Source organism: Rattus norvegicus, chromosome 2, assembly GCF_021556685.1.
Source record: "Rattus norvegicus strain SHRSP/BbbUtx chromosome 2, alternate assembly SHRSP_T2T, whole genome shotgun sequence".
Taxonomy (NCBI): Eukaryota; Metazoa; Chordata; class Mammalia; order Rodentia; family Muridae; genus Rattus; species Rattus norvegicus.
In genome coordinates this window covers 60798845-60820000 of record NC_141535.1, presented here as the reverse complement: position 1 = coordinate 60820000, position 21156 = coordinate 60798845, and the positions used below count along the sequence as shown (strand labels likewise).

At 38.7% G+C, this 21156-nt stretch overlaps 1 long non-coding RNA gene across 1 annotated transcript in view; it reads left to right on the top strand.

Annotated features, from left to right (window-relative positions):
• LOC147996113 (uncharacterized) overlaps nt 1–13488 on the top strand; it is a 19386-nt gene extending 5898 nt beyond the window's left edge. The window contains exons 2-3 of the long non-coding RNA XR_015674179.1: nt 3570–3689; nt 12824–13488. This is a non-coding gene — a long non-coding RNA (uncharacterized LOC147996113). The remainder of the gene's footprint in view (nt 1–3569; nt 3690–12823) is intronic.
• The last annotated feature ends 7668 nt before the right edge of the window (nt 13489–21156 follow it).

Genomic DNA, 21156 nt, shown 5'->3' with positions numbered 1-21156 from the left:
TGAAAAGCAGTTACTTTCCTTTGAGTTTGTATAGGTTTCTGCCATTTAGATCTTAGCTATTTCCCAGTACAACTTGGAGACTGCCTTTCTCCCTAGATTGTTCTTTATGGATAAAGGTGACAATTAAACCATAAGTTCTTCATAACCTCAGTGAATAGACTAAATAAGTTAGATGTGACATGAACTTATATATGGAGGTTTTAATGAAAATGACCTGACAGCCTCATAGGAGGGGAAATATTTGAAAGGATTAGGATATGTGGCCTCATTGGAGTAGGTGTAACTTTGTTAGAGGAAATGTGTCACTAGGGGTGGGTTTGGGGGTTTTAAATGGTCAAGCCAAGCCCACTGGCTCATTATGTATCCAGATAAAGAACTCTCAGCTACCTTTCCAGCTTCATGTCTGCCTCTATGCCACCCTACTTCCTGCTATGATGATAATGGACTAAACTCCTGAAACGTGAACCAGACCCAACTAAATGTTTTCCTTTGTAAAGTTGTTATGATCATGGTGTCCCCTCATAGCAATAGAACACTAAGACCTTGTATGTGTGCTACTTTTTTTTAAGGGAATAAATACAGACCCTTTCCAAAGCAAAAAAACAAACAAACAAACCAAAAAACCAAAAATACAAAAAACAACAACAACAACAAAAAACAAAAACAAAACTCTCATAAAGGCACTGCAATCCACTAATGACTAATTAGTAAATTTGGGCTCTCACATAACTGTTGAAGTATCAGACATGTGTGTCCTCATTTATAATAGGAATTCCCATGGGCACCATTTAAAATATTGAATTCTATACAAAATGAGAGCCTGGAGACATGTGGACACACACCATTGAGTTTTTTTTCACAGTGGGGGTCTTTCTGCTGGGAACTCTCAAAGACAAACAAATAAAATTCCCTGTTGTCATGGATTTCAAGCTTATGTTTCAGTGTAAGCTTCTTCAGAATCTTTTTGAACAACTGTAAAAGAAAGATTTTTAAAAGTGCTACAGGATTTCCTAGCAGTTGAGAAAAGGAGACATCCTTGGCTATAGATCAGTGCACTTTTTCCACAATGAAGAACTAATAAATGTGGAGCAGGAATTTCATAACCAGTGAGGAAAGTGAAGCAAAAACAGTCATTATTCTCAGGGAGGTAGTTTGGAGAAGATCCACCTTCAGCAGTGTCTAACAGTATACATACCCCTGGCTCAAAACCGGTCAGATCGTTTTAACTCTCAAGCTCTCTGTAGATCCCAAAAGATGTTCCAGGTCACAGAAAGAAACATCTTCTATAGAAGTCATGGAAAGGACCTATGCTGAAAACCACTTAAGCAAATTTCCTAGTTTAGGTGGATATTGAGACACAAACATAGCTTGTGGGCTCAAATAAAAGATTATAAAAGTTATAATCATGTACCATTTAGCTTTCCTGGGACAGCAGAAGCTTTGAAGCTCCTCTAGGTCAAAAGGCCAAATGAAGTGGTTCATGAGATTCAATTTATACAGCCCTACAAGTCACCCTGGTTCAAATTACAGTCTTTTGTCCTATAGTGTTTCAGTTGGTGATGAATTGTGTGGTAGGTTAAAGACTGGTTCCCACATGCTCATGTTTGAATTTTTAGTCTCCAATTAGTGGAATTGTTTGGGAAGGATTAGGAGGTGTGGCCTTGTTGAGGTGTCAGGCTTTGAGGTTTCAAAGGACCCACACACTATATAGTGTGTTCTCTGCCTCCTGCTTCTGTGATGTGAGCTCTCAGCATGCCTACCACAATGTTTTCACTCTGCCATCAAGGAATAAGTCCAACTAAACTCTCTCTTTTACACACTGTTTTGGCCATGGTATCTTATCATATTAATAGAAAAGACTGCACTAAGACTGCATGTACCATGGTATCACTACTCTATAGCCAAAGTATGTACACAGTAGGATACATCATCTAATTTTAAGTATACACCTGTGGCATTACAGCAAAATTGTCTAATGCTGCATTTTGCAGGACATATCTGTTGTGTCCATTGTTAAATGATACATTATTATAACTAAAATAAGATGGATTTTAATTTTTATTATTCAGAAGCCACTAGTCACATTTCAGATGCTCATGTCACAGCATTAATTTTGGGGCTAGGAGCATCATAAATTTGAGGCCAGTCTGGTCTACATAGAGAATTCAAGGCTGTTGTGGTAAATAATAAAAAATGGTTTCTTTCATCCCATGCTAATGCTGGCACTGTAGGGCTACATAGCATTGGTTGGATATTTTCATCTCAGTCAGAAAAGTCTCTCACTTGCTAAGCTCCATCCCATCTCACACTGCCGACAGCCACTCTCTGAGCCTGTCAACGATCTCTCTACCCATCTAGTTCCCAAGGCAGGTCGCTGTCACACCAATTTCATAGAGAGACCACCTAGCTCATGGCTCTTTTACGGTGGACTCAATTAAGTCGTTACATGAAAGAGCACACCACATAATACCTCTGATCCAATTGATAAGATAAAATTCATTCATCTAGATAGCACAAAATCCTGTGCACACCCATTCCTTAAAAATAGTCCTAACAACTTGCATCTATGAACAGAGAAGAATCTTAACAACTGCCGCCATGTTCTCCCAGCTCCTCCTCTCTCTGGTTCCTCTCCTGCTTCTCCCTCCCTTCTTAAACCTCTGTTCCTGCCTCCCTGCCTTCTTACCCAATGGCAGGCCACATTTTATCTTGTTTGCCTTCACCTGCATAATGACATCAACCTACACAAGGTAGTGTGCATTATAGAGTGAGAAAACTTATCTCGGTTTAAAAAAAAAGCAAACATACAAATTACCAAGATGGTGTAGGATTAGCTCTTTTTACAGTAGCAAACTATTGGGTAGAGCAATAGTTCTACACATGATTTGATTAGCAAGTTCTATCAGCCTCCTTCCATGACCATATGGTATCTGAGCACATTCTAGGGCTGGATATGCATCCTCATGCATACTTAGGGCTAAATTGTCATCATCACTATATCACTTTTGACAAACTATGGGGTCCTGAGTTTGAAATAGTGAAATTCCAGGGTGGCTAACTCTCTGGGGAGCAAGGACTGAGTAGGACTTAATCAGATAGCTCAACAGGTAAAGACACAGTCACATCTGATGACTTGAGTTTGATCCCCAATGCCCACTTGGTGGAAGGAGACAACAGACTCCTATAGGTTGTTCTTTGATCTCCACACATACAGTATGTCATGTGCATGCACCTACACAAACACAGTAAATAAATAAATAAATATAAACTAAAGTGCTGAAAGTGTTGAAAAACAACAACAACCAAGTTTCTCTGTAACCATAAAGTACATGCAAAATAAATAAAGATGTAGGAAAAAATAATTAGTATATAGTTATGCACTACCTTAGAAATAATCTAAACCTTACATAACTGAAGGCTAGTGGAATAAACCATTAGTAGCCATCGCCTTGAGATAGAGTAACTTCAGAGAATGCTAATGCAAATGAGAAAGCATTTGTCCACACTGTATTCTGTTTCTGTTTATGGGTGTCACTGATGCATACTGAATATCTCCCTTTTTGTCTTAGGTACCAATGTGGGAGCTGAGATTTATTGCTTCTCTCCATTGTTGATTGGCTCATCTGAAAAGAGAACTGTAAAGGAAGGAGTGTGTGCTACACACGGTGCATAGTTCATTATGGCTATTGGTATTTTTTCTTCTTATATTTTTTAAATTGACAAATAAGCAGTACATGTATAATGAATGTATAGCGTAACTTTATGAAAGACATGGGCTGTGGAATGACTAAATCAAGCTAGTGTACGCTTTATCTCACATACTTGTGCTTAGCAAATGAAAGAAACAGGACAGCATTTTATTTCTTATCTTCTCATTAACGAAATCATCATCTATTTTCACTACAGAATTACTTCTTAAAGTCATATGAAGGAATTTCAGCAATAATAATTAACCTCAGATTTCCTTTTAAGTAAATAGCCTAGAATCACATAGATATAAAGGAAACCTCACTGGAGTAAATCCCCATCATTGTACCCTGGACAAGAACTGCTCTGACTCTAGAAGTAGTAAATTTTGTTTGTTGAGTAGGAGATTTCATGCTAAAATACAACTCACATGATTAAAAGTTGGAGGCCCAGGGCTATGTCTCATAGGTGGGATATTTTCAGGCAATGGGAGTCTGGCATTGCCAGCAATATAGCAAAATATTGCAAAGCACAGAAGCAGATTTCTTTTTAAACACAAACCCTTCTTGAGTGTTGGTTTACTTAGCATGCAGTAGAGGATTTACCAGGGGGGACATGACACTGAAAAAGTCATGCTCAGTGTTTGCCTCTTGGATAATGAGAACACTGGAAATGGCTCAGGCACAGTTAATCTAGGTGTCAGCAGTCTGTTGAAAGGGCATGCCAAAATCTTCCTCTATCAAATAAAGCACTGGAGCAATTTCAGTTTCATTTTTGAACTGATAATAAACCGTCAAATCATCTTCCACCTTCTATTTTGATTAAAAACTCACTCAGCAATTTTGTAAGATTTATACCTGAAAGTCAACACATTATTCTTGTGCATGTGTGTTTGTTTGTACATGTGCATGTGACAGTCTCGTTACTCAATGGACTTTGTGAGCTGATTGCTTCAGTTAACAGGAAAGGAGATTCTTGTCAGCATGCCTTATTAGACTAAGATCTTACATGATTTTGAGTTGGTTAGAAAGTTAAGAAATCCCTGAATGAAGATCAAACCTAAGGATAATAGGTATAGAAGACAGTGAAGACTCCCAACTCAAAGGACCAGTAAATATCTTCAACAAAATCATAGAAGAAATTTCCCCCAACCTAAAGAAAGAGATGCCCATAAACATACAAGAAGCCTACAGAATTCCAAATAGCTTGGACCAGAAAACAAACTCCTCCCATCACATAATAGTCAAAACACCAAATGCACAAACCAAAGAAAGAATATTAAAAGCAGTAGGGAAAAAATGAAGTAACATATAAAGGCAGACCTATCAGAATCACACCAGACTTCTTGCCAGAGACTATGAAACCCAGAAGATCCTGGACAGATGTCATACAGACCCTAAGAGAACACAAATGTCATCCCAGGTTATTGTATCCAGCAAACCTCTCAATTAACATAGGTGGAGAAACCAAGATATTCCATGACAAAACCAAATTTACACAATATCTTTCTACAAATCCAGCACTACAAAGGATAATAAATGGTAAAGTCCAATAGAAGGAGGCATGCTACACCGTAAACAAAGCAAGAAACTAATCGTTTTGTGACAAAACAAAGAGAAAACAAGCACACAAACATAATCTCACATCCAAATATAAAGATAATAGGAAGCAACAATCACTATTCCTTAATATCTCTCAACATCAATGGACTCAATTCCCCAATAAAAAGACACAGATTAACAAACCAGATTCTCAATGAGGACCCAGCATTTTGCTGCCTACAGGAAACACACCTCAGAGACAAAGACAGACACTACGTCAGAGTAAAAGGCTGGAAAACAACTTTCCAAGCAAATGGTCAGAAGTAGCAAGCTGGAGTAGCCATTCTAATAACGAATAAAGTCGATTTTGCACCAAAAGTCATCAAAAATATAAGGAAGGACACTTCATATTCATCAAAGGAAAAATCTACCAAGATGAACTCTCAATGCTAAATATCTATGCTCCAAATACAAGGGCACCTACATACATAGAAGAAACATTACCAAAGCTCAAAGTGCACATTGCACCTCACAAAATAATAGTAAGAGATTTCAACACTCCACTCTCATCAATTGACAGATCATGGAAACAGAAATTAAACAGAGACATAGACTAATAGAAGTTATGAAATAAATGGATTTAACAGATATTTACAGAACATTCTATCCTAAAACAAAATGATATACCTTCGTCTCACCACCTCCTGGTAGTTTCTCCAAAACTGACCATATGATCAGGCAAAAAACAGGCCTCCACAAATAAGGAAAGATAGAAATAATCTCATGAGTCCTATCAGACCACCACGGGCTAAAGCTGGTCTTCAATAACAATAAGGAAAGAACGCCCACATATACATGGAAGTTGAACAATGCACTACTCAATGAAAACCTGGTCAAGGAAGAAATAAAGAAAGAAATTAAAGACTTCTTAAAATTTAAAGAAAAATGAAGGTACAACATACCCAAATTTATGGGACACAATGAAAGCTGTGCTAAGAGGAAAACTCATAGCTCTAAGTGCCTGCAGATAGAAACAGGAGAGAGCATTTATCAGCAGCTTGACAGCACACCTAAAACCTCTAGAACAAAAAGAAGCAAATAAACCCAGGATGAGTAAAAGGCAGGAAATAATCAAGCTCAGAGCTGAAATCAACCAAGTAGAAAAAAAAAAGGACTATATAAAGAATCAACAGAAACAAAAGCTGGTTCTTAGAGAAAATCAAAAAGATAAATAAACCCTTAGCCAGACTACCCAGAGGACATGGAAAGTGTGTCCAAATTAACAAAATCCCAAATGAAAAGGGAGACATAACCACAGAATCAGAGAACATTCAAAAAATCATCAGATCCTACTATAAAGCCTATATTCAACAAAACTGGAAAATCTGGAGGAAATGGACAATTTTCTAGAAAGATACCAGGTACCAAAGTTAAATCAGGAACAGATAAAGCATTTAAACAACCACAAAACTCTTAAAGAAAGAGAAGCAGTCATTAAAATTCTCGCAACGTAAAAGAGCCCAGGTCTAGATGCGTTTGGTTCAGAAATCTATCAGACCTTCATAGAAGACCTCATACCAATACTATCCAAACTATTCCACAAAATTGAAACAGATGGAGCACTACCGAATTCCTTCTATGAAGCCACAATTACTCTTATACCTAAACCACACAAAGACCCAACAAAGAAAGAGAATTTCACACCAATTTCCCTTATGAATATCGACGCAAAAATACTCAATAAAATTCTTGCAAACCGAATCCAAGGACACATCAAAACAATCATCCATTATGAACCATCAACATAATGCAATATATAAAAAAACTGAAAGAACAAAACCACATGATCATTTCATTAGATGCTGAGAAAGCATTTGACAAAATTCAACACCCCTTCATGATAAAAGTCCTGGAAAGAATAGGAATTCAAGGCCCATACCTAAATATAGTCAAAGTCATAAACAGCAAACCAGCAGCTAACATTAAACTAAATGGAGAGAAACTTGAAGCAACCCACTAAAATCAGGGACTAGACAAATTGCCCACTCTCTCCATACTTATTCAATATATTTCTCATAGGCCTAGTCAAAGCAATCAGACAACAAAAGGAGATCAAAGAGATACAGATTGGAAAGGAAGTAGTCAAAATATCACTATTTGCAGATGTTATGATAGTATATTTAAGTGATCCCAAAAGTAACACCAATTAACTACTAGTCCTGATAAACACTGTCAGCAAAGTGGCAGGGTATAAAATTAACTCAAATAAATCAGTACCCTTCCTCTATCCAAAGAGAAACAAACTGAGAAAGAAATTAGGGAAATGACACCCTTCACAAACATCCTAAATAATATAAAATATCTTAGTGTGACTTTAACCAAGCAAGTAAAAGATCTGTGTGATAAGAACCTCAAGCCCTTGAAGAAAGAAATTGAAGATCTCAGAAGATGGAAAGATCTCCCGTGCTCATGAATTGGCAGGATTAATATAGTAAAAATGGCCATTTTACCAAAAGTGATCTATAGATTCAATGCAATCCCCATAAAAATACCAATCCAATTCTTCATAGAGTTAGACAGAACAATTTGCAAATTAATCTGGAATAACAAGAAACCCAGGATAGCTAAAATTATCCTCAACAATAAAAGGACCTGAGGGGGGGAATCACTATCCCTGAACTCAAGCAGTATTACAGAGCAATAGTGATAAAAACTGCATGGTATTGGTACAGAGACAGACAGATAGACGAGTGGAATAGAATTGAAGACCCAGAAATGAATTCAGACACCTGTGGTCACTTGATTTTTGACAAAGGAGCCAAAACCATCCAATGGAAAAAAATAGAATTTTCAGCAAATAGTGCTGGTTCAACTAGAGGTCAGCATTTAGAAAAATGCAGATCGATCCATTCTTATCACCATGTACAAAGCTTAAGTCCAAATCGATCAAGGACCTCCACATCAAACCAGATACACTCAAACTAATAGAAGAAGAAGTAGGGAAGATTCTCGAACACATGGTCATTGGGCAAAATTTCCTGAACAAAACACCAATGACTTATGCTCTAAGATCAACAATCAACAAATGGGATCACATAAAACTACAAAGCTTCTGTAAGGCAAAGGACACTGTTGTTAGGACAAAACGGCAACCAACAGATTGGGTAAAGATCTTTACCCAAGTGATAGAGGGCTTATATCCAAAATATACAAAGAACTCACGAAGTTAGACTGCAGGGAGACAAATAACCCTATTAAAAATGGAGTTCAGAGTTAAACAAAGAATTCACAGCTGAGGAATGCTGAATGGCTGAGAAGCACCTAAAGAAATGTTCGACATCTTTAGTCATAAGGGAAATGTAAATCTAAACAACAGTGAGATTCCACCTCACAGCAGTCAGTATGGCTAACATCAAAAACTCCGGCAACAGCAGATGTTGGCAAGGATGTGGAGAAAGAGGAACACTCCTCCATTGTTGGTGAGATTGCAGACTGGTACAACCATTCTGGAAATCAGTCTGGAGGTTCCTCAGAAAATTGGACATTGAAGTACCTGAGGACTCAGCTCTACCTCTCTTGGGCATATACCCAAAAGATGCTCCAACATATAACAAAGACACATGCTCCACTATGCTCATAGCAGCCTTATTTATAATAGCCAGAAGCTGGAAAGAATCCAGATGCCCTTCAACAGAGGAGTGGATACATGAAATGTGGTACATCTACACAATGGAATACTACTCAGCTATCAAAAGCAATGACCTTGTGAAGTTCATAAGGAAATGGATGAAACTGGAAAATACCATACTGAGTGAGGTAACCCAATCACAGAAAAACACACATGGTATGCACTCATTGATATGTAGATATTAGCCCAAATGCTCGAATTATCTTAGATGCACAGAACACATGAAACTCTGGAAGGATGATCAAAATATGGATTTTTCACTTCTTCTTTAAAAGGGGAACAAGAATACCCTTAGGAGGGGATAGGGAGGCATTGTTTAGAACAGAGGCTGAAGGAAAACCCATTCAGAGCCTGTCCCACATGTGGCCCATACATATACAGCCATCCAATTAGACAAGATGGATGAAGCAAAGAAGTGCAGACTGACAGGAACCAGATGTAGATCTCTCCTGAGAGACACAGCAAGAATATGGCAAATACATAGGCAAATGCCAGCAACAAACCACTGAACTGAGAACAGGACCCCCGTTGAAGGAATCAGAGAAAGGACTGAAAGAGCTTGAAGGGGCTTGAGACCCCATATGAACAAGAATGCCAACCAACCAGAGCTTCCAGGGACTAAGCCACTACCCAAAGACTATACATGGACTGACCCTGGGCTCCAACTTCCTAGGTAGCAATGAATAGCCTAGTAAGAGCACCAGTGGAAGGGGAAGTCCTTGGTCCTGCCAAGACCAGTGAACTTGATTGTTGTGGGGAGGACGGTAATGGGGGGAGGATGGGAAGGGGAACACCCATATAGAAGGGGAGTGGAAGGGGTTAGGGGTATTTTGGCGTGGAAACCAGGAAAGGGAATAACATTTGAAATGTAAATAAGAAATACCCAATTTAATAAAGATGGAAAAAATAAAATAAAAAATGTATTTTCAAAAAATATAGGTATTATACACATATCTTTGTATGTGTAATATATGTAATACTAGAAAATAAATGTATAATTACAGCTTCCAGTTAATGGATATTTTAAATGTAAATTACTTTTCCTTCTTGAAAAAAAGAAATTCCTGAATTGATGCTTTTAGAATACATAACAAATTTACTTTAGAGTATATCATTTTATAAAAATAAACATCAACTTTGAGACATGTAAGACCAGAAAAGGATACATGTGGGTTTATCTACTATTGCAACCCAAACTTGCTGGCCGAAGGCAATACATATTGTTATTATGTAGGTTTATGACCCCGGCTTTGCCTGGCCCCTCTTCCAGGTGATTATGGTTCAAGGTCATTAATAATGTAGTTACTGAGATTTTACCTAAGATTGTAACCACTCAAGGCTTGACCAGGCCAGAGTCCTTGCTTACAACCATACTCAAGTGATCATTGATGAAATTCCTCAATTCCTTCTTTTCACACAGGAGACTCATCATAAGGAAATCTTACTACTCTAATAACATAATATTATAGCAACTTTTCTCAGAGTATACAGTCCAAGAGAAAGGGCACGAGGTAGCAGTCACCAGGTTGTGAATGACATCCCCATAGAAATGATACACCATCAGTTTTTGCCTTATTGACTATATCAATTGTGTGACTAACTGTGGGAAAGCAAGGTAGGGGACATTATGGTAAGAAAGTAAGGTATAGAACATTATGAGAGTTACTAGGCTCACAATGGAGAATGTCCAGTCCAGAGCAAGAATCTTTGAGAAATATGATTTTAGTAGCTGTGGGTGGTCTAGACTGTTTAGCAATAGAAGTCAAGGTTAAGAATTTTTGAGTGAGGATTGGAGACATGGCTCAGTGGCTAATAGCACTTGATGCTCCTGCTGAGGGCTCAGATTCAGTTCCAAGCATCCCCATTAAGTAGCACACAAGTACTTGTAGCTCCCGCTTCAGGGAATTTGAGAATATGCCTGGCTTTCATGGTTCATGGCCAGGGCATGGACCTAAATGCAGGCACTCACACATACATATCAAATAAAAAATAAACTTTTTAGAAAAAGAAATTTAAAGTCATAGTACATTTTCTTTCATATTATCAGTAAATATGTTTATGGACTGAAAATCTCTGTATACTTAACTATATTTATCATGACTGCCCATTATACATCACATGTATATTCCTCAGAAAAGCAATATAAGAAATCATTATATTAATCCTTTTTGGTATAGAGTTTAGGAAAGACATTGAATATTGCATTTTGAAAGTCTGCATAAAGAAGGTCTAGGACCTCCAAAAGGTTTGGGTGTGCTGGCTGTCAGTAATGCCTTCATAGAAGCTTCAGTGTTTGCTTCATGAGGCTGATCAAAATGCTTCAGTGGCCTTAGCACTGATGGACTGATTACATAGCTCTTAGATTTCCTTCTAAAAACATATGCAATGTTTTCATAGTAAGGAATGACATGAAGTCAAAAGATCTGGTCTTGCTTCAAGCATATAGAACCGCTGTATTCATTTCCATGCTGGGCAATTGTGTAGACATCAATTACAAGTATAGACAAAATATGCACATGGGCACGGAAGATCATCCTAGGTTGATTTATCTCATCCTTTCACCTTTCATTGGAGCAGCAGTTCTCCATCTCTGGGTTGAACAACCTTTTCCCAGGGGTCACCTAAGACTATCGTAAGACACAGATACTTTATGATTCATAACAGCAGCAAGATTACAATTATGAAGTATCCACAAAATAATTTTATGGTTATGATCACCACAGCATTAAAGGTCACAGGAACAGGAAGGTCGGGAAGCACTCATTGCCTTAGAGCGTGGACACTCATTTCCCATTACCTACCATTGCCTGGCATGAGTCTAGAAAGACACTCAGAGATCCATACTCATCTTCAGTGACCTTTCCCCTATATGACAGAGTCCACATTAAATGGTATAGTTGTGTAGGATATCAGACTAGTTTTGAGGTTTACTCTGGGTTTCATGGTCCCCTCCTTTTTCTCATGTTTAGACTTTATGCAAAGGGGGTATGATATGCTCTGTGCATATTGTTGGGAAGTTCTGTGAGATCTTGTTAATTCCTCAAGCTTCATGTAATTCCTGAGAAAACTACTCTAGTACAGGGGGACAAAAGCAGTTCTTAGCTTTCCCCAGAAAGACATTTAATGCTCCAAATATAGCATCCCTGTGAGCTTGAGGCAGAAAAATGAGCCTGTCATTAGTTTACCCAATGAGGGACTGAGACAAACAAAAACAAACAAACAACAAGAAAACTTGAAAGACTTTGCCTCAGAAATGTGGAAATACTAGGAAGAAATTCTATTAAATTATTGGATTAATTTTTGGAGGTAGGGCAACTTACCCAGCAATTACAAATTAGTATTGAAAATAATCATTTTGCTTTCCTATTTACTACAGAATTGGCTTTGGGTTGAAACTTCTAAAGTTAGAGTTGGATGCAGGGGATATTTTGGGATATTTGCAGTGGTCCAGGGGACAGAAAAGGATGAGGAATGAGTGACAGGAGGAACTGAGACTCTGCCTGGAAGTCTGTTTTCTGGGCTACATTTTAAAAGCCCAGGGATGGTGTTCATGTATTGATTAACATTCAGACTCAACCAATGAGCTCCAAGGAGAGAAATTTTCTTTTCCTTTTTAGGTTTTTTTAAATTTTTTTATACTGACATTTCTGAAATATCTGGGAACAGGACAGTCATAGATCAGAAAATCTCACCCATCGCCATGAAGAGGACAACCTGTAGAATGAAAGGGGGGAAAGGAAGTATTCAAGCCGTTTGGGTTTTATTTAAAATCTATGGTTTGGATACATTCTGTGCCTTTTCCCGCTGCTATGCTGTATAATACACATTCACAGTTTTTGTCTTACAAGCGTAGATCCAACTGTAGACAATAGATGTTATCACAGCGCAGTGTTGTCTCTTCCCACAGCTGTCTCATCAAAGTTCTCAGCAGGATGCTGGGCGATTGGAGCACCTTTCCTTTTGGAGAATGCAGCTCAGATGAAGAGAAGCTTTACTGCCTTGAACACCCTGCTTATTAAAGCTTTCTTTAGTGACAAGATGCTGTCACCGAAGGACTTTTTAAGTTGTTTTCTTCAAGCAACTTCCAATGTGTAATTAGACCTCAGCTAAGAGGCTTTAGGTTAATTTAAGACTAGTTGGACTGCTGGGGCTGTGAGAAGATGCTGTTCTGGTCATATCTTATTTCCGTGCACATCTGTCCTCTACTCTGTTGATGTAATCACTGAGGTGACCCCGGCAGGCCTGTGTGTCCCTGTTTGGAAACTCTCCAACCATCTGTCTAAGGTGAATTATCTTCACGTCACAGGCCCGAGTTGACATCTTCAGAGTTCATGCAACACTGATACGGATTTGGAACCTGAATTTTTATTATGAATTAATCAATAGCAATAGCTTTCATATATTAATAACGCACCTGCACCCAGCGTAGCAGGGTCTGTCATAGCAGGACCGAAATGGACCCCAGAGCAAAGACCATCCCACTCTAATGTGAATCCCTGAACGAACAGAGAGGGTGCCACAAACCCAAAGTAACCCAGGTTTTAAAATCAAGATAAAAACCTCAGCTTTCAATTTTGACTCTTCTATCTGTTTCTCCTCATTCCCCCAAATAGGGTATATTTATGAATTAAAGTCTAACTCTTTCAGGGTAGGAAATGGAAGTCCAGGGATTTAGTGGGAAGAAACATTTCTATATAGGTTGAAAATTCTGTCTCATGCTGCAAAGAATGTACACTGTCCAATAGAAAAAGACAGAGAGTGACTTTGTTGAATGACCAAAGGATGCTAAAGGATGGCTACAAGACAACTTGTTTTCAGCTGCCTCCTCTTTCCCTCCATTCCTTCAGCCTCACCGTTTTCAGTTGCTCTCTGTCCCCAGCTTCTCTGCTATGTCTCACTGTGGTCTTGGCTCAACACCTTTTCACTTCTCCTCTGGGGTTTTCCTTCCAGTTCTCACATCCTGTTTTGGGTTTCAGTTTCTTCTCTATTCTGGCATCAACCATGTTATGATTGAGCAAAAATCTGGAAACACCTGAGCAATCTATCTGATGCTTGACACCATGACAAGGACAACTCAACGGTGATTATTTTCCCCCAATTATTTTACCATTAAAAAAAAAACGCTCTCTTGTTCTGACAAGTTTAATCTTTATATTAAGGTCTTTTAGTAAACTCCTTCAGCTTTTCATTTCACTCAGAATGTGTCCTCTGTGTCTCCCCTCTCTGGACAGAACAGGAAAAGCTATTTTTCTGACAGGTCTTTTACCTCCTCATTGGAAAAGAGAAAACTGGTACCTTAAGGTATTATTTTAAAAATTCACATTATAGGTTCACAAAACTATGTTTTATAAAAGTTATTTTGGATATCTATATATTTTATTGACTATTTATGCTAGTAGAAAAAGATCAATTTGAACCATTCTTTGAAATGTTCAGAGATTATATTACTTATTTTTAAAATACATAAAAATAAAAATTTTGGAGAAGAACACATAATAATACAAGTCCTTGGGAAGATGTAAAAGATATTCAGATTGTATTTGAGAAAAGGAAATAAAGTGAATAGCACTGATTAGTTTAAAAACACCTCTAGATACAAAATACTTGCAGAGAGTATCAAATACTTGTTATAATTGGGAGACTGGTTTGTTAGTAGTCCGAGCAACGTATGGGATGACAAAGATCTTAAGTTTTATAAACATTAAGTGTCATCACTATGTAGGCGAGAGCATCATCAATGAGAGAAATTTCAAATTGAGGATATATCTTATAAAAATAGAACACAAAGTGGTAAAGGACCCATCTGAGTACATTTTGTTGAAAATACACTGTAGCTTATGCTATTTTTACTAGCTCTGCTTTACCAATATCTGTCATTGAAAGTAGAATAAATGTTCTCTGTATATTGCTTGAGGCTGATTTCGATAGGACTTTGTGTACACTGACAACCACAGAGGGACTTTCAGTTGAAGGCCAAAATAGAAATGGCAGAGTTGACACTCCTGTTACATTCATTTTCAAAAGCAGTATAAACTGCCTCTTGGAAACTACGACACGAAACACATTTTTGCTATTCATTACTCAAACATGTTTGCCATCTTTATTTCTCAAATGCTACTAAGATTTTAGATTCCTAACCAGTGTACAGAAAAAATATTTAGGGCACAAAATTGAAGAGTAAATGCTTCTGTTTGTTCTGGGCACACTAAAGCTAATGGGAATAAGTCACCACCCCTAGTGGGCCCAGATGGGAACTGAAAAATAAAATGATTGTGTAAAATGAAACTCAAAAAAGACTTGAAGGAAATGAGGAGTGGATCACTCTGTGAGCTCGATGCTGTACCGGCTTGGAAAGGGACATTTTAATTGAATTGACACTTAGCTATTTCTTAAGTAGAAGCACATGACAGCTGCATCTACTCGCTCATCTGTGGTCATAGTGATACTTCTGGTGATTTCCGTTTGTGATTGATTTTAGGAAGGTCAAAACTGTCCATCAGCATGACAGAAGTACACACAGTAACTACATTTCTTGATCCAAGTCTTCAGTTAAGTGGCCCATTGTGATAGACCTGGGCCCTGGACACGTTTGAAGTTTATTGACCTTATTTTAGTTTTGTGACTTGCTCAGTGAGTGTAACAAATTTAATTTCAGTCTAATCATTAGCATATTTCTTTCTACCTTAATGATGGAGCCTGTGCATTTTAGTAACAGGAAATATTTTAGTCTTTCCTTTGATACGGTTCTAGTAGACCAAGGTAAAATTCCAGTTGCTTAAACTCGAACTGCATTCCTGGTTGAATTTGTTCACTGCCTGTCTTTGTGAGTTGGACAAAGACTCTAATTCTTAGTGTCTCATTTTCTTATCTGTAACTGTGTAGGTCTGAGCAAAAATCTAGTAAGATGCTACTTAAAACGCAATGTACAGCAGGTGCTTCATACCGCTTTAGTTGGTTATGATGGTGAGGCATCCATACCTGCCCAGTGGTACCCAGTTTCCTTTATAAAAGAAGTCATGGTGCGATACTGCTATCACTAAGGCAGTTGTCTCCTTTCACGGACTGAAGCCTCTCTGAGGGCAGAGGCTTGGATATTGTCTTACCTCATGAGTCATCTCCAGTTGCTTCTAGCAGCTACAAGAGCACCCTGCCCACGGAAATTCAGACAGTTTTCAATGAACTACTGTTGTCAAAGGAGGGTCTATGGATGAAAACTTTGATTTGACTTTTAAACATATAATCTGGGCAAGTTAGCATGTGGATTTTTATTAAAATATGCCCTTTCTTAAATATGGCTCTCTCCATTATCTACACATAACAGAGAAGAAGGGAGCAGCTTTGCTGGGAAGCTTAGCCAGGTGTGACAGCATCTGGATGGAGGGCCAAGTTTGGATGCCTACTTATCATAGGGCCCTGGCTCTTTGCATGTCTATCTCTCAGTTCTGGAGTGGGATGGAGAGAATAGTTATCTGGGGTGATGTGAAAGTGTTGCATGCACCTTGCTTACTTGGTTGTTACCATGGCAGGAGATAGTTCAAGACTGAGTTTGGCAAGATGAAAATAAACAGTGACTGATGTCTCAGGATGAGATGCAATCTTCAGTGGGAACCTGCTGGCAGCCATGGCCTGGCACCAGAGCAGAGTCTAATGATGTGCAAACTTCAAATGAATAAAAAACAAAAGAGCATTACCAAAAGGAAAACCTTAAGACGTCAAACTCAACTACGTCAGAGAACTCTGGACAATAAGCGAATATATAGCATCTATGGCATCTATTCATCAACAACTAAGAATAAATAGCTTTAGTAAGATTTCTTTTAGGAATGTAGGTGCCCTTGCATTTGGAGCATAGATATTTAAGATTGAGAGTTCATTTGGGTAGATTTTTCCTTTGATGAATATAAAATGTCCTTCCTTATCTTTTTTGATAACTTTTGGTTGAAAGTCGATTTTATTTGATATTAGAATGGCTACTCCAGCTAGTTTCTTCAGACCTTTTGCTTGGAAAATAATTTTCCAGCATTTTACTCTGAGGTAGGGTCTGTCTTTGTCACAGTGGTCTATTTTCTGTATGCAGCAAAATGCTGAGTCCTCTTTACATATCCAGTCTATGTCTTTTTACTTTCTTGCTTTTCCTAGGGTGTAGTTTTCGTACTTGTGTTGGAGTTTTGCATCCATTATTCTTTGTAGAGCTGGAATTGTGAAAATATGTTGTCTAAATTTGGTTTTGTCATGGAATATCTTGGTTTCTCCATTCAGTGGAAAAAAGAGGGCATTTTCAACAAATGGTCCTGGTTCAGCTGGAGGTCAGCATGTAGAAGAATGCAAATTGATCCATTTTTATTGCCCTGTACAAAGCTTAAGTCCAAGTGGATCAAGGACTTCCACATCAAACAAGGTACACTCAAACTAATAGAAGAAAAAGTGGGGAAGAGTCTCGAATACATGGGCACTAGTAAAATTTCCTGAACAGAAAATAAACCATTGGTTAATGGCTTATGCTCTAAGATCAAGAATTGCCAAATGGGACCTCATAAAACTGCAAATCTTCTATAAGGCAAAGGACACTGTTATTAGGACAAAAAGGCAACCACAGATTGGGAAAAGATCTTTCCCAATCCTACATCCAATAGAGGACTAATATCCAAAATATACAAAGAACTCAAGAAGTTAGACTCCAGAGAATCAAATAACTCTACTAAAAAATGAACTACAGAACTAAATAAAAAATTCTCAGCTGAGGAATACCAAATGACTGAGAAGTACTTAAAGAAATGTGCAACGTCCTTAGTCATCAGGGAAATGCAAATCAAAACAACCCTGAGATTCCACCTCACACCAGTCAGAATGGCTTAGATAAAAAACTCAGTGACAACAGATTCTGGTGAGGATGTGGAGAAAGAGGAACACTCCTCCATTGTTGGTGGGATTGCAAAGTGGTACAACCAGTCTGGAAAGCAGCCCGGAGTTTCCTCAGAAAGTTGGACATTGTACTACCTGAAGACCCACCTATACCATTCCTAGGCATATACCCAAATGATGCTCTTCCATACCACAAAGACACATGCTCCACTATGTTCATAGCAGCCTTATTTATAATAGCCAGAAGCTGGAAAGAACCCAGATGCCCTTAAACAGAGTAATGGATACAGAAAATGTGGTACATCTATACAATGGAATATTACTCAGCTATTGAAAAGAATGACAGCAAATACAGAGGCGAATGCCAGCAGCAAACCACTGAACTGAGAATAGGTCCCCCGTTGAAGGAATCAGAGAAAGAACTGGAAGAGCTTGAAGGGGCTCGAGACCCCAAAAGTACAACAATGTCAAGCAACCAGAGCTTCCAGGGACTAAGCCACTACCTAAATACTATACATGGACTGACCCTGGACTCTGACCCCATAGGTAGCAATGAATATCCTAGTAAGAGCACCAGTGGAAGGGGAAGCCCTGGGTCCTGCTAAGACTGAACCCCCAGTGAACTAGACTATGGGGGGAGGGCGGCAATGGGGGGAGGGTTGGGAGGGGAACACCCGTAAGGAAGGGGAGGGGGGAGGGGGATGTTTGCCCGGAAACCGAGAAAGGGAATAACACTTGAAATGTATATAAGAAATACTCAAGTTAATAAAAAAAAAAAGAAAAGAATGACTTCATGGAATTCATAGGGAAATCGATGGAACTAGAAAATATCCTGAGTGAGGTAACCCAATCACACAAAACAAAAACAAAAACAAAACAAAAAACAAAACAACAACAATAACAAAAATGTGGTATGCACTCACTGATAAGTGGACATTAGTCCAAAAGCTCGAATACCAAAAATACAATCCACAGACCACATGATGCTAAAGAAGAAGAAAGACCAAAGTGGGGATGCTTCACTCCTTCTTAAGAAGGGAAACAAAAATATACATAGGAGGAGATAGGGAGACAATGGTTGGAGCAGAGACTGAATGAATGGCCGTTCAGAGCCAGTCCCACATGGTTATACAGCCCATATATGTACACTCACCAAAACTAGATCATATTGATGAAGCCAAGTAGTGCATGCTGACATGAGCATGATAGATGTCTCCTAAAAGCCTCAGCCAGAGCATGACAAATTCAGAGGCGAATGCTAGCTGCAAACCATTGAACTGAGAACGGGATCTCCATTGGAGGAATTAGAGAAAGGATTGAAGGAGCTGAAGGGGCTTGCAAACCCCAAGAACAACAATACTAAACAACCAGATCTCCCATAGATCTCCCACTGCCCAAAGAGTACACATAGACAGACCCATGACTCCAGCTGCATATGTAGCTGAGGATGGCTTTGTTGATGACCAATGGGAGGAAGAACCCTTGGTCTTGCCATGGTGGCTGGATCCCCCAGTACAGGGGAATATTGGGGAGGCAGGAATGGGGGTTTGGGGAGGGAGAACACCCTTATAGAAGAAGGGGTGGGGGATAGGATAGGAGCTTATAGCTGGGAAATGAGGAAAGGGAATAAAATTGGAAATGTGAAGAAAAATATCCAATAAAATTGCTATTAAAAGAATATATATGTTGTTAGATAACTTTCTGATGTGGATTTCTGTCAGGTGTTTCATAAAACTGTTTGTACATGGGTCTGCTGGGCAGACACCACCTCATATCTCTAGCCCTTCTTCTTATGGGGACTGGTGTGGGAGCACTGGAGTGAATAGGCTACACTCACCTCAGTGATTTCAGAAAGACAAACATAGTTCATCCCTCACTCTTTTTCTTTTCTGTGATGGGTCCTTTGGGAAAAACAAGAACATCACTGGTTATTATCAAGTTTCTTTCTATTAAAAATACCTCCTGGCCATGTTTTAAATTAAGCATGAAATATTAAGAAGGGAAATCTTAATCAGAACTACTCTCTAATTTGGAGAAAAAATATTAGCTTTTCCAGCTAACATTATCTTTGACAATGAATTTTACAGAACTTTTATTTTCTGTGACCTACTAGTGGAAGTATTAACTACATCTATCACTAATAGCATACAATAGATTTAAACTATGGGATACTTGTAAAATAAGCACTTTGCAGCAGTTGATGGTAACTCACTTAAATATCCCACTGAAACAAAGATATTTTATTGATATACTCATGTAGTAAGTAGGTGTGTACTTATGATAATTATTTGAAGGAAACCAAATGGTAAACATCTTAGAGTACCACATACACTTGCAGTCATCTACTAGAACATATGGTACATTGATGGTACATTTTGTAAACTCTGACGAGAACACTTTGGTTCAAATAAATGAGGGAAAATCTTTCACTTTCTGGAAACAAATCCCCTAGAGACAGAACTTAAAATACGAATCACATAAAATACAAATCATTACTGGAAAAAAGCATATAATTTTCCTCCTAGGTGTATGGATTTAAAACAGCTGCCAGGCCTTCTTAATTGTGGATCCTCAGAGTCAAAATAGAAATGACGAATTTTCATTTTGACAGTACCATGCTGAGTGTTTATTGAGCAAGTATAGGTAATTATTCCAGTTCTTGTTTGAAGAGTTTTTCCAAAATTGGTTGTATGTTGTTAGCAAAAGACTATAATGTCAATACTCAGTATTTGAGGGTCCCCTACTTTTTTTTTTATTAACTTCAGTATTTCTTATATACATTTCGAGTGTTATTCCCTTTCCCGGTATCCGGGCAAACATCCCCCTCACCCCTCCCCTTCCTTATGGGTGTTCCCCTCCCGACCCTCCCCCCATTGCCCCCTCCCCCCAACAGTCTAGTTCATTGGGGGTTCAGTCTTAGCAGGACCCAGGGCTTCCCCTTCCACTGGTGCTCTTACTAGGATATTCATTGCTACCTATGAGGTCAGAGTCCAGGGTCAGTCCATGCATAGTCTTTAGGTAGTGGCTTAGTCCCTGGAAGCTCTGGTTGCTTAGCATTGTTGTACATATGGGGTCTCGAGCCCCTTCAAGCTCTTCCAGTTCTTTCTCTGATTCCTTCAACGGGGGTCCTATTCTCAGTTCAGTGGTTTGCTGCTGGCATTCGCCTCTGTATTTGCAATTCTGGCTGTGTCTCTCAGGAGCGATCTACATCCGGCTCCTGTCGGTCTGCACTTTTTTGCTTCATCCATCTTGTCTAATTGGGTGGCTGTATATGTATGGGCCACATGTGGAGCAGGCTCTGAAGGTGTTCCTTCAGTCTCTGTTTTAATCTTTGCCTCTCTCTTCCCTGCCAAGGGTATTCTTGTTCCCCTTCTAAAG